The 15,409-nt window shown below is 44.5% G+C and overlaps 1 long non-coding RNA gene across 1 annotated transcript in view; it reads right to left on the reverse strand.

The window, feature by feature from the left end:
• Positions 1 to 343: 343 nt before the first annotated feature.
• Positions 344 to 15,409, reverse strand: part of LOC148534526 (uncharacterized) — a 176,243-nt gene continuing 161,177 nt past the window's right edge. The window contains exon 4 of the long non-coding RNA XR_015877647.1: positions 344 to 618. This is a non-coding gene — a long non-coding RNA (uncharacterized LOC148534526). The remainder of the gene's footprint in view (positions 619 to 15,409) is intronic.

The following is a 15,409-nucleotide window of genomic DNA, read 5'->3' on the forward strand; positions in this document are numbered from 1 at the left end:
AACAGCATAGAGGAAAAATCATGGATATCCATCCATGTTCTTAATTCAGAGTCACCTACAGCATGCCCCGGAAACCCTGTATAGGAGGACACCACCACAGGCTGCTCTACCATTACCTGCAGCTATTGGACAGCCCTATCTCCACTGTACCTCCCCTCCCCTGCAGGTGAAATAACGCTGTCCAATATCTCCATCTAAGTGCACCACTGTGTGACACAATTTGTTATTTATAATTGCTGTTTAGAAGTTTGGTGAAGGCTTTTTTTGTGTCACATGGGCAGCTGATGATTAGAGTTTGCGCACTCTGAATCATTTATATATATGTTCTATACAAGCCTGTCTTTGTACCTGTAGTTTAGTATCTCCTGCAGCTATTTTTTTAAAATGTACCTTGCTGCATTAGCATATGTTAGCATCACTGCTATGTCCATCTCTGATTCAGGCCGAGATCTTTATTGCTGCAGATGCAGACTGTCTTGTGGTCACAATCTCTTTTATTGCCACTTACGATGGATACTACAAACAAGGATTGGAATACTAGGCGCCGAGAGAGCACTAGTCAAGTCAAAAAACCCGTGTGGGCTGCTGCTCACCACCTGGGAATGATGCCACTCTTCCCTAGAAAAACAGATATGGTAAAAATTAGGTGGAAAAGCGCTGCACACCCAAACATAAATCCAATATAACGTTTATAATAATGAAAACTGTAATATACACTTAAAAGAGTAACACAAATATAGCTCTGGTACATAGATGGATTAATCCAGTAATATGTCTCTCATGACACAAGTAACACGGTTAACTATTCATGGAAATCTAGGTACTATACTAAATGGCAGCCTCATCTATAGTAAATAAAAATAACAACAATAAAATATAATACGACTAATAAAAAATGGCCATATAGTTGGAAAAAATAAAGCATGCAATAATACTTTTTACCACACTTACGCTGCATGCTGTATAAGCACAGAGCGGGAGGAGTGGATCGGGACAGGGTAGAATGGAGGGTGGGATGAGGCAGAGACTGAGGTGACCTGCTAAATGCCGAGTCCATATACAGTATATATAGTCAGTCCAGAACTGCCGGCACTCGTGGTCACAAAGTACAACTCCCCCCTGGTACTTGTTAGAAATTTTTTTTTTCTTGGATGTGTGTAAAAATGTGTCCACTTGCATCTTGCAAATGTGCGCACACATCGCAAGATGCCAATTGTCGCGCCCGTGCATGGTCTGCTGCAGAAGCGTTCACACCATCCTTTGGATGCAGGTGCAAGCAAGATGCACATGGCTATACGCGGGTTCGCTTTTCTGCTGGCACTGGGGATCCTGGCCGTAAAAATCCCGATGCCAGTATCCCGACACGGTTAGGATACCGACACCTGTTGGTAGGTATCCTAACCCTCCTACCCCTAACCCTTCCTCCCCATTGCCTAACCTAACCTCCCCCTCCCTGCACCCTAAAGCTAACCTCCCCCCATATTGCCTATTCCCAACAGTTCCCCTAGTGCCTAACCCTAAAGCTCCCCCTAACCCTGTGACTTACTTTTGGGATGCTGACAGGTGTCGGGATTCCTGTGTCGGTATTCAAAGCACCGGCATCCCCTTTGCCGGGATAGTGACCACATCCCATAACAACATACTGTATACAGTATATATATATATATATATATATATATATGGCTACAGAACAAGTAAGACTAGATGATAGGAAAGGAGATATTCTGTTACAATTATCTAAGCGTGAAACCTTTTGAATATACACCCTAAATACGTTTGCACCATGGGGCTGTGACATAGTTTGTTTTTGCGCAGCTAACATGATTCGGTAAGAACCTTTGTGACATGGTTGTTATTGGAATGTATCCCTACCATACCCTCCCCCTAACCCCAGTACTCACCATCGGGGTTCTGGCATTCAAGATGCTCATGCCAGGATTCTGGCAGGTGTTTAGATTCTGGCACCGGCATCCTAAGCGCCAGAATCCTGGTACCCGGCATCATGACTGCCGGCATCATGGCGATAAGTACTGGGTATAGGAGGAGGGTTAGGGGTTAGAGTTTGACACTAGGAGCAGGGTTAGGTATAGGTGGGTTAGGTCTAGGTTGCAGGAAGGTAGAGGTTAGGTTTAGGCACTAGGGAGAGGTTAGATTTAGGCACCAGGAAGAGAGGATTAGGGTTAGGGTAGGGAGAGGGGAAGGGTTAGGATACTGACTGACAAGTGTCAGTATACTAACCCTGTCGGGATGCTGGCGCCGGGATCCTGAGTGCCAGCATCCTGTACTTAACCCTATCTATCTATAAAATCTATGATATTTATCTACTGATGCAGCTCAATTTGGAGCATGCAGGTTTTAGAGAAGGACTTAGTCTGGTATTACCAGGTACCCTGGCAGAGCTTACTAAAGGGAGAGTGGCAGCAGGGTCTGGAGTGCAACTGTATGGAGAGGATCAAGGACTTCAGTCATCAGTCCAGCATGGGGTTCGAGAAAAAGCATGGGCAGCATGACACTGCACTGGAGATCAAGCTGGTGGGCACAGAAAGTGTTGCTGCAGAGTGCGGGTATTCTACACAGACAGATTGCTTACAGCAGCATTGATCCTTCACCCACTCCCAGAATCGGCCCTAGCCCAATAAGTGCCCTAGGTAAGATTCTGGGTTATTCCTCTCCCCCGTGGTATCCTGAAAAGGGGTTGTGACTTCATGGAAGGGACGTGGTTTCACTGTGCTGTGGCCCCTTCCCCCAATGTTCTGTGCTCCCAGCACAGATCACATCTCAGCACGCATCACCCAGCACAACACCCTTCACCCGCATTCGGTATGAAATCCCGGCTGCCGCATGGCCGGCAGTTCGATTCCCAGCAGCGGCAGCCCGACAAAAGAGTAGAGCCCAGCAGCGGAAGCCCGACAGCACTGGAAATCCCGATCATCCCTAAGGTAAGTAAAAAGTAACCTAACCAACCCCCCTAACCCTAACCCTCCTTAGTGGTGCCTAACCCTAACCTCCCCCCAAGTGCCTAACCCTAACCTCCCCCTCTAAGTGCCTAACCCTAACCCCCCCTCCCCGCTGCCTAAACCTGCCTAAGTCCCCCGGGGAGGTGCCTAACCCTAAGTCCCCCTGGGGGTGCCTAAACCTTCCTCCCCCTAGCCTAACCCTAACCCTCCCGGGGGGTGCCTAACCCTAAGTCCCCCCCGTGTGCCCTAAACCTAACCCTCCCCCCGCGGCTGTCATCTCGCGGTGCCCAGCATCCCTTCGATCGGGATGCCGGATGCCTATCTCCCGGTGTCAGGAAAGTGACAGTGACCTAGCTGCCACTGCAAGGGAATCATCAGGATCCCGGTCTTTACAGGGACAGTAAGTAAAAAGTGGGGGTCAGAAATACATAGAAATATGATAGCACTTTGGGGAGATACAAAGTATAAAATACGATTTGCAAACACCAAGATACAAAAGTTATACAGATTATTCATAATACTTCCAAATATACTAGGCAGTGCAACTGACTTGGACACAATACAAAGGTTGCAATGGGCAGGACAACCAATCAATGGAGATACTATGCATCAAATCAACATTGATACACATTGTGGAAAAATACAAAATATCGCATATGATATAAAGGTTAACCAATAACTTAATTTGATTCACTCTTACCCACAAAAGTACATCTTGGGCACATTACATAGATTACAGTGGGATTTGTAATATGTGGGGAAATTATGAATCTTGAGGTAATACAAAAGAGAGCAATGGAGAATGGACAGGCATAATAGTGTAGAGGAGCAATTAAACTATAGGCTAAGTGGAACAAAGGCTAGAAAGACTCTGATGCCATGATGTTGCAGAGGATTAGACAGTCCTGATGTGCAGGGACCTAGAGGGAGCAGAGTCTCAGATGGTGTACCATATTGGTGCTGCAGTAGTTAAGTTCTTCTCTGGTTGCCCTGGTCCTTATTAGATAGGACAGAGGAGAATCAAAGAAGAATCAATGTGGATTGGCTTCATGCCCTTTCTGGTAGTAGATATAAAGGCTGGTATTTTGCTGTAGGCCTTGGATGCAGGTGGAGTTCTGAAGCAGGATGGGTCAGCCAGATCACTTGTGCAGGCAGCATATTAGGAAAGGGTGGGGGTGATGATTGATTACTAGGGACTCAAAGAGTAAGAGATAGTCAAAGGTAAAAGGCACCAGAAGGTTTTGAGGAGCAAAGATTTGGAGATGCAGGTCATAAGTGTGGCTGACCAATAGCATGTATGTGAGGTCAATTCAATAGCCACAATTTCAAGGGACTCTTAATCTGTTGACCAGAATGTGTTGCAGATATTATATTGAAAGTGTCTATGTAATGTTTGAGACCCCTATGCAAGACATATCATTAGCATGTTCTATGATTCTTGAAGATATGGACTGCACCCACTGAAACAAACACAGGTAATATGAGTTTCCAGTTTTCAGAAAGTGTCAGTTACAATTGAATCTATAGTTTAAAAAAAAAAAACTTGTTCACATATTAAACATAGTAATGCTGTTGAAAGAAAATGGGCAGAGTATAGAAAAAACATTCATGACACTTGAGAACTGAAAATAAACAGTAAAATCTGAACATGAGCATTTTGCTCACACTCAGGGGTAAATTTATTAAGAATCATGTTGGTTCTAGATTGCAATCACTGGCGGTAAATTGACAATTTTCCAAACATGGGAATTTACTATGAAAAAAACAGGGGTATTTTCTGTATCTTTAGAGCTGATCACGGACGATTTTGAAGTAAAAATGCACCTGAAAATACAACTAGAAATGAATACAGCATTGTCTTAACATGGCAGTACTTTCCCTAGACAGGAATAGAAAATGGGAATTTACCAAAAATTGTGATTAGAATCACAGGTCTAATAAAACCAAACACAGTGTAAAAATAGAACTTACAAATAGACCCCCTCCTGAGCAGCGTGTCTAGCAGAAACATACACAGATCAGTGTGATCCGTGTATGTTTCTGCCTTTTGGGTTTCTATAAATTGTTAATTTAAAAAAAATACGTGCCCCCACCCACAAAGCATAACCAGCCCCAGACTCCTGAACCAGTCCTGGTTCTATAATTATGGGGAGAAAAATGTGTTGAGTTCCCCTGTATTTTAGGAACCAGCACTGGGATCCCAGAGCTGGTCCTGGTTTTAAAAATAGGGGGAAAAAAATGTGTGGAGTTCCCCCTATAAAACCAGCACTGGACTCAAATCTAGCCAGGGTGTAATGCCACAACAAGGGGACCCTTTCATTGGCCAAAGTGTTAACACCACAAGCTAGTTAGCACAAGCTGGGGATCCCCCAAAATATACTATTTTTTTTTACAGTAGAACTACAGGTGCCTGCCCTTCGGCACTTGTGGAACTACAAGTGCCAGAAGGTGGCTGACACACGTACCCCCACTGTAAAAAAAATAGTAAAAAAAAGACAGTACACAAACACCGTACAATTTAAAAGTTTATTACATACCGAACACACTCACACATACTTACCTTCTACCAGATGTTCACGTCTCCTTCTCCAGTAGAATTCCCACAGGTTTATTTGTAAAAAAAAAATCCAATACTCACCTACTTCTTGGCGTAGCTTTTGTCCCCTTCTCCTGTAGGCTCCACGGGGCTTGACATAATTAAAAACGAGGTACCTGATCCATATCGGACATGTAGAGGTGTCTGTATTAACACATACAGTACATCTCTACTGCACTGAATGACAGAGACCATAGCAAATGGCTGATTGTCATTTGCTCCCATAGCCTTACAAGAGTTTCATTCCAACCAACCAACTAGTTGGATGGTTGGATGGAAGTTGGTATAGTGTATGGCCAGCTTTAGTGTCAGAGCAGCAGATAAGGGGAGGGGAGGAGGAGCTACAAGCTGTGTGCTCAAAGGAATAAGGCAGCCTGCAAGGTGAGGGGGAGGGAGGAGGGGAGGCACTATGGTATATTGTCTGTCTGTATATGTGGTACTGTATGTACAGTATGTGTACAAGTTTGTGGCTGTAAGTATATATGTATGTATGTATGTATGTGTACAAGTGTGTGACTGTATGTATGTGTGTCTGACTATTTACAGTATGTGTGTGACTATGAATGTATGCGCATATGTATAAGTGTGTAGATGTATGTGTGTATTAGTGTGTGACTGTGACTGTATTTATGTATGTGTGTGTATTAGTGTGACTGTTGTATGTGTGTATAAGTGTGTGACATAGGGGTCTATTTACTAAGCATTGTTAGGAGACAGAGTGAAAAGTGATAAGAAAGTGATAAGGTGCCAGCCAATCAGCTCCAAACTGTAATTTTTCAAACACAGCCTGTGAGATGACAGTTGGGAGCTGATTGGCTGGCACTTTATCACTCTCTTATCACTTTTCACTCTGTCTCCTAACACTGCTTAGTAAAAAGACCCCTATGTATGTATGTATGTATGTATGTGTATTAGTGTGTAACTACAGTGTGACTATGTACGCGTGTGTATGTAACTACAGTGTGACTATGTATATATGTGTGTGATATATAAATATTTTTTTCTGGGCTCCAGAGGACAATTTTGCCCTGAGCTCCACTTGGTCTAGAGCAGGCCCTGACTATCTCATCCTCCTTGTGGGCAGACACATACAAAATCAATGATAAGTATAATCTGATTTGTTGCTATGGGCAACAATTCCACTTCTAAAAACCTGCACTTTAGTACATATACCCCTAAGTTGTGAGTCAAGCAAAAGCATCAACTACAGTAACTTTGTAAAATATTGAACAACTGTATTTTTATTATACTGCAATTTAGATTTGACTTTGGAACCACCAATTTCAATTCTATGGGGTCTATTTACTAAGCAGTGTTAGGAGACAGAGTGAAAAGTGATAAGGTGCCAGCCAATCAGCTCCTAACTGTCATCTCACAGGCTGTGTTTGAAAAATTACAGTTGGGAGCTGATTGGCTGGCATCTTATCACTTTTCACTCTGTCTCCTAACACTGCTTAGTAAATAGGCCCCATAATCTCTCGGCACATTTTAATTCAGCCCCATTGTCTTTATATTACTTACAGTAATATGAATGCACAGTAATGTGAATGCTTCCATTTCCTAGCAATACGAATTGCTGGAAGTAAAGATTATATATAAAACACTATAATCTGACAAGAATTCTAACCACCTTTTGAAAAAATAATAATAGAGATTTGTTGTAATAATATCAGTACAGGAGATTCTTCAGAATAGGCCTACAGTATGGAAGAGTTGAAGGTTTAGTAACCATTATCTTCATTATTGTATATAGATCAAATTAAAACACTACACACACTATCTGCTCTTAGAGGAACTGTTTATCAGTAGGGCAGAATGCAGATTGGTGCGACACAAGCAAAGGAATGTTGACAAATATTACTGTAGGATGAATGGAAAGCTGATCCAGAGAATATAGAAATAACACAAGTGCATGTTTATGTAATAATAATTAGAAGGTATTCTTGTCATATTTAATTGATAATAAAAGTGTGTCTTTAATCCTGCAGAATCCATTGTGAGAACTCATGCCCACCGGCGTTTGTTACATGCATTTTACTAGCATTTTTAAAGCACCTGAGCTCATTGGCAATCACACCTGTGTGCACGGCTATGGAGAGCCTTCAGGGGGATATTTCCATCCCATTATCCTTTCTCTTCATCATTTCACCTCATCACTCCCAGACCAAACACAAACAGACAAATATTATAATATTCTAAAGCGATAGCTAAACGCAGCATGTGTTTCATCATTACTATAAAACACATTCTAGTCAGTTTTCTTATGGTAGAAAGCAATGGCCTGAATGTGTAATGTACGATATGCAATAAAAAAACATCAAACACTGTATAGTGCATAAATAAACATTTGCTAATTTAAAATCAATATATCAAATCAAGACAATCATAAAAGCCTAAGAGCTATGGGCTTGAAAACCATTATTGCCATATTGCCTGCTTTCAGAGACCTTGATATTTTGTATTGGATTTCTCTAGTCATATTATCAGTAAGTGTTTGAACATGTACAATAAAGTGTGCAATATTACACAAAAGCAGTGCTCAGGATAACTGTTTTCATTAACTCTGATTTGGATTCTTTGAATTGAAAACACAAGGACTTCACTTAGTCATAGGAAAGAGGAATAAGAGGTAATGAAGGTGCCATTGTGTGGAGTGTTTTGTCAATAACATTGGGGAAAAAAAGTAACATAATTGAACATCCAGCAAGTCCCCTGATAGTTTCAATCAAGCTGCCTGCCTCAACTTGTCTTTACAATTCTTCCATTGCCTGAAAGGAAACACAATGTATTATTTTCATGTTCACACAGTATGTACCTTACTTACAAAAAGTAATACAGCCGAGGCACAGTGAGAAATCCTCTTTGGTGGTCTTTTGGGCCTTAATTTATGCACCTGGATCTCTGCCAAAGAGCAGGGGTTTGTGAACTAAGAATATGGCTTATGCAGGAGGTCAGAGGTTTTCCATTGGGAGGGTTGGGACAGAGTGATGGGATATCTTGATAAATACAACATTAGTGTACCTACAGTAGTTTTTCAGAACACTGCAAAAAAATAGATTTAATTTTGTATAACAAGAAGATTAAAATGAGATAAGGTTTTGGAGTCATAATTTGTGGGGTCTTCTATGCTTTCAAGATGAATGCACAATCGTTTTGATTCTGATCTATGCTCTATTTGATGATGGAAATCAAGTCATGCTTTTAATTGGAAAGGCTTTGCACTGGTCAGCTGTGTTGGAAATGATATGTGTGTGTTACGATTCCTGGAGAGAATCGACTGTGTTAATGTAGAGCCAACTGATGACAGCCTTGAGGGCTGGAATGTATTGTACTAGTCGTGGCCAAGGGTTAAGGATTTGGTTGCAGCCATTGGGCTGTCAATGCTGCCTTGGGGCTGGTTGGCTTTGACTAGTTGTGCCAAGGGCAAGAGGTGTGATGCAGCCTGTGGGCTGTAGGAGCAGCCTTGAGGGCTGGTTGTGGCCTTTATAGTCCCGGCCAAGGAACTGGTGATGTGAAGCAGCCTTGGGTCTGTTGGAGCAGGCTTGGAAGCTGATGGTGGCCTTTATAGTCATGGCCAAGGGACTGATGGTGTGAATCAGCCTTTGGGCTTTTGGAGCAGCCTTGGAGGCTGATTGTGGACTGGGGCCCCAGGACCATTGCAGCCTTTGGGCTGATGAGACTCAGGTGAGGTATGCAGCAAGAACATGGGGCTGCTAACACTGGCGATGGTGTGCTTAATAGCGCACCTGGAACTCTGAGTTGCTACCAGTGCCAGCGGGATGACACTGGCGACGGTGAGCTAATTTGCGCACCTGGAATGCAGAGTGGCTACCAGTGTTGCTGGGATGACACTGGAGACGGTGTGCTAATTTGTGCACCTGGAATGTAGAGTGGCTACCAGAGTTGCCGGGATTACACTGGCGATGGTGTGCTAAGTTGCGCACCTGGAATGCAGAGTAGCTACCAGTGCCGCCGGGATGACACTGGTAATGGTGTGCTAGATTGCACACCTGGAATGCTAAACTGCGACTGGTGCCGCCAGGTTGACACAAGTCACCGGATGGTGACAGATGCTAATGGGGTAGGAAGTGCTCCGTGCTGCCCAGATGGTACAAGCAGCACATGTAGATGAGATGCAGGTGGAGCCACCTGAATGGAATAAACGGCACACATGAAAAACAGCTAGACTGACTCAGGAACTCGACTGACAAGCAGGAGACAGGAACCGAAAGTACGAAAAACTCTATCACCATCATGGAGTGAAGGGTTGGCTGAAATTTAACAGAGACAGAGCCCAATCAAGGCAAGTCTCCCTTAATGACAGACTACTGTGCACCTGGGCTGTGCACAGACAGGAGACTCAATTAGTGCACCTGGTACTGCACACAGACAGGCAGTAATTAGTGCAGTGCCTCAGTAACGACTAGGGCTGGAATTCCAAGCAATATGATCTGCTGCAGATCCTAACAGTACCCCCCTTGACGAGAGGTGAATGAACCCCTAAGCTCTGGTTTGTCTGGAAAGTCCTGAAAACATTTTTTCACCAAGGCAGGAGCATTCAAGGATCTCATAGGAACCCAGGACCATTTTTCTGGCCCATACTCCTTCCAATGGACCAGGAACTGAAAGGCTCCTCGTGAGAGTCTGGAGTCCAGAATTTTCTCCACCACAAACTCTCGGCATCCTTGGACAAGGATGGGTGGAGGTCTTGCTGGCCATCTAGAGCTGTACCTGAGGGAAGAAGACCCCGGCTTGAGTAATGAGCAGTGAAAAGTATTATTGATTTGAGGTTAGCGGGCAGCTTCAGATGGAAGGCCACAGGATTAATTCGAGAGACAATCCTAAATGGCCCAATAAGCCTGGGACCTAACTTCTGTGACCGCTGGCGGATATTGATATTTTTGGAGGACAGCTACACCAAATCTCCCACTTTGAAATTGCTTGGTCATCGATGCTTATCCACCCAAGTTTTGGCACAACAGGATGCTTTAATCAGATATTGGCAAACTTTTTTCCAAACTGACTGCAACCTTGCAACAGATGTGGAGGATGAAATACCAGTTGAAACTATCTCAAAGGAGTTTGCTCTAGGGTGCAGCCCATAGTTGCAGTCAAAAGGTGATACAGATGATGAGGAGTGACAAGAATTATTGAACGAGAACTCTGCCATAAGAAGAAGAGACAGTCGTTCTGACACTTGGAGATGAAGAATCGAAGATACTGTTCCAGAGACTGATTCACCCATCCCTCTGCCCATTGGACTGTGGATGATACCCAGTAGACAGACTGATGTTTGTACCTAAAGCCGAGTAGAAGTTCTTCCCAAACCATGCCACAAACTGCATCCCCCAGTCAGAGACGAAATCAATTGGCAAGCCATGGAGTCTGAAAATTTTAAGCATGAATAAAGCAGACAATTCTTTAGCAGAAGGTAGCTTGGAGAGTGGAACAAAGTGCACCATCTTACTAAACCAGTCAACAATTGTCCAGATGACAGAACAAAGGGAAGAAGATGGCAGGTCCATGATGAAGTCCATGGCTTGGAAGGAGTAGGGAGGGAAAGCAGGAGACAAGGAGGAACTGTGCGAGGAGATTTGTTTCAAGAACAGACATCACATGCTGACACAAATTCTCGAATGTCTTTACCCATAGACTGTCGCCAGACAGAACGAGACGATAATTTGGTGGTTTTCACAATGCCTGGGTGCCCAGATGGTTTGGAAGAATGAAAGTCCAATAGCACTGCTTTCCGAAATCTTTCCGGAACAAACAAGACCCCTGGTGGTATTTCTGCTGGAGCTTCCGATTGGCAGGTACAAATAAGTTCCGCAAAATCTCTGGTCACAGCAAAATGGATATTAGAGGTAGGGATGATGGTCTCTTCCAGTATGGTGAGTGGTTGAACTAGCTGAAAACTGCGAGACAGCGCATCCACCTTTAAATTGTTGGAGCCAGGCCGGGGCGAGGTGACATAATTAAAGTGAGTAAAAAATAATGCCCACCGAGCCTGTCTGGTTTTCAACCTTTTGGCGGACCTCAATATAAGAAAGATTTTTATGATCAGTGAGCACCGTGATGACATGATTCACTCCTTCCAACCAGTGTCTCCAATCCTCAAATGCCCACTTGATGGCCAATAGCTCATGATTCCCTATGTCGTAATTCCTCTCTGCTGAGGTGAATATGCAAGAGAAATAAGCAAAGGGATGGAGTTTTCCATCTTCAGGATCCTTCTGGGACAGTACAGCCCCCACGTCAATCTCTGAGGCATCCACTTCAACAATAAATGAAAGGTCAGTATTGGGATGCCGAAGAACTGGAGTGGAGGTAAAGGCAGTTTTGAAGGATTCAAAGGCTTGAAGAGCTTTGGCTGGCTGGTTCACCACATCAGCTCCTTTTCTAGTATGCTCCACAATAGGCATGACTATGGCTGAAAAGGAATCAATAAATCTCCTATAATAATTGGCGAAGCCAAGGAAGCAAATTGTTTTTAGATTGGTGGGCTGAACCCCATCTATGATGGCCTTAACTTTGCTCGGATCCATCAAAAATCCTTGAGAGGAGATAATGTACCCAAGGAATGACACTTCTTGAATTTCAATGTCGCATTTCTCCAGTTTCGCATATAAATTGTTCTCCAGGAGTTTAAGCAGCACCAGTCTCACGTGCTTGCGGTGTTCTTCAAGGGAGCTGGAATAAATAAGGATAAATGAGGTAGACCACTGCAAATATCCTGAGATACTCCCTTAACACATCATTAATTAAGTCCTGGAAGACAGCTGGGGCATTAGACAGGCCGAACGGCATCACCTGATATTCGTAATGGCCAGAATGGGTGTTAAAGTCCTTTTTCCACTCATCACCTTCTCTAATACAGACCAATATATATGCGCCCCTGAGATCAATCTTGGAGAAGATAGAGGCCCCCTGGAGCTGATCAAACAACACAGAAATCAAGGGCAATGGGTAGGTTCTTCACCGTGATATTATTCAAACCCCTAAAGTCTATGCATGGTTGAAGAGAGCCATCCTTCTTCTGCACAAAAAAGAAGCCTGCTCTGACTGGTGATTTGGAATGCCGAATAAATCCTTTCTCCAAAGCAGCCTGGATAAATTCCTCCATAACCTTGCTTTCAGGAAGGGATAGAGCATAGAGTCTGCCTTTGGGAAGCTTTGCACCGGGAAGGAGATCAATTGCACAGTCATGGGAGCAGTGAGGTGAAAGAGTATCTGCCTTTTTTGGTAAAAGACTTCTGCCAAGTCCTGATAAGGAGCCGGAATCCTGGACGCTGATTCAGGTTGGATGGCAGCAGCCAGACAGACAGGAAGCATGATGCAGGTAGAGGATCAGGCATTACTCCATTGAAGAATTTCTCCAGTTTGCCAATTAATGACAGGGTTATGTCTTCTGAGGCAAGGAAGACCCAAAACTAATGGAGTCAGAGACACTGGAGCAGTAAGAACGTGATCTCCTCAGAATGTAGATCCCCGATGGACAACTGGATGGGAAATGTTTGGGAGACAACGAATACTCTGGAATGTTCTTCTCCATTTAGCCCAACTACTGAGAGGGGTTGTAGAAGAGAATCGGATGTCAGTCCAAACGATTCAAAGAAGGAGATGTTCATAAAGTTCCCTACTGCACAGCTATCTAGGAATGCTGGAACAGAAACTTGGCCACCTTTTCCCTGAATAATGGTGGAGATTAGGACTGAGTTTGTGGGAGAGACTGATGCAATGCCTAGGTGTAGCTCTCCCAAGATACCTAGACCTTGCCTTTTCCTGATTTAACAGGACAATTCAAGGCTGTATGCCCTTTGATTTTGCAACAGAGACTGAAGTTTTGACTTGGCTAATTCCGTCTTGCCTGGGTCATTGTAGAGAAGGCCTAGAGCAGTAAAGAAAGCATCCACCATCTGGAGAGCACTATGATTTGGAGGTAGACCAAAGGCCTAATTCTGGGAGTCACCTTGAATCAAGGAAATAATAATGCAGACTCGTTGAGTCTCGGATCCAGAAGAAACAGACTGTAGCCTAAAGTACAGTTTGCAGCTGTCTCAGAAGTTCAGAAAATCTTAACAGTTACCAGAAAAACGATTTGGCAGGTTGAATTTGTGCTCTGGGGGCTGAACTGGGGCTGAAACTGAAGCTGAGGGTGGAGCTGCCCGTGTATCCTCAACCCGCAGAGATAGTTCCTGGACCTTTTGCATCAGGACCGATATTTGGGCAGCAAGAATCTGAGCTAGATTCTGACCGGGATCCATGATCACAACCCGTGGCTCTAAAAATATTATTGGCTGGTGATAATGTTATGATTCCTGGAGAAAATGGACTGTGTTAATGTAGAGCCAACTGATGACAGCCTTGAGGGCTGGAATGTATTGTACTAGTCATGGCCAAGGGTTAAGGATTTGGTTGCAGCCATTGGGCTGTTGATGCTGCCTTGGGGCTAGTTTGCTTTGACTAGTTGTGCCGAGGGCAAGAGGTGTGATGCAGCCTGTGGGCTGTAGGAGCAGCCTTAAGGGCTGGCTGTGGCCTTTATAGTCATGGTCAAGGGACTGGTGATGTGAAGCAGCCTTGGGTCTGTTGGAGCAGGCTTGGAGGCTGATGGTGGCCTTTATAGTCGTGGCCAAGGGACTGATGGTGTGAAGCAGCCTTTGGGCTGTTGGAGCAGCCTTGGGGGCTGATTGTGGCCTGAGGGCCCTAGGACCATTGCAGCCTTTGGGCTGAAAAAACTCAGGTGAGGTATGCAGCAAGAACATGGGGCTGCTACCAATGCCACCAGGATGACACTGGCGACAGTGTGCTTAATAGCGCACCTGGAATGCTGAGTTGCAACCAGTGCCACTGGGATGACACTGGCGATGGTGTGCTAAGTCGCGCACCTCGAATGCAGAGTGGCTACCAGTGTCACCGGGATGACACTGGCGATGGTGTGCTAGAGTGCACACCTTGAACACTGAGTTGCTACCAATGCCGCGGGGATGACAATGGCGACAGTGTGCTAAGTTGCACACCTGGAATGCAGAGCTGCTACCAGCACTGCTGGGATGACACTGGCGATAGTGTGCTAAGTTGCGCACTTGGCAAGCAGAGTAGCTACCAGTGCCACTGGGATGACCCTGGCAATGGTGTGCTAGTTTGCACACCTGGAACGCTAAACTGCGACTGGTGCCACCGAGTTGACACAAGTCACCAGATGGTGACAGATGCTTCTCGGGTAGGAAGCTCTCCATGCTGCCCAGATGGTACAAGCAGCACATGTGGACGAGATGCAGGTGGAGCCGCCTGGATGGAATAAACGACACACACAAGACGCTGCTAGACTGACTCAATAACTTGACTGACAAGCAGGAGACAGGAATCGGAAGTACGAAAAACTCTATCACCGGCATGGAGTGAAGGGTTGGCTGGAATTAACAGAGACAAAGCCCAATCAGAGCAAATCTCCCTTAATGACAGATTACTGTGCAGCTGGGCTGTGCACAGACAGGAGACTCAATTAGTGCACCTGATACTGCACACAGACAGGCAGTAATTAGTGCAGTGCCTCAGTAGCTACTAGGGCTGGAACTCCAAGCAATATAATCTGATTAACTGCAGATCCTAACAGTGTGCATGGGTAATATTGCAGTTATGTAGGCATACACAAGAGGATGACTCAAACTATGAACAGCCAACAGCCCAGTTAATCATCCAGTAATAAGTTGGTTTATTGATACATATAGCAAGTATGCCATTCTCACTATCACATGTACAGTGGTGATATAGCAGAGTTTGAGTGAAACAAGGTTCTATACTGCTCACCAGCCAGTGGGTGTATGCTGCAAACAGGTAGTGGTGCAGGGATGCTGGA

The sequence above is a fragment of the Taudactylus pleione genome, unplaced genomic scaffold (assembly GCF_031769625.1).
Source record: "Taudactylus pleione unplaced genomic scaffold, aTauple2 ptg000066l, whole genome shotgun sequence".
Classification (NCBI taxonomy): Eukaryota; Metazoa; Chordata; class Amphibia; order Anura; family Myobatrachidae; genus Taudactylus; species Taudactylus pleione.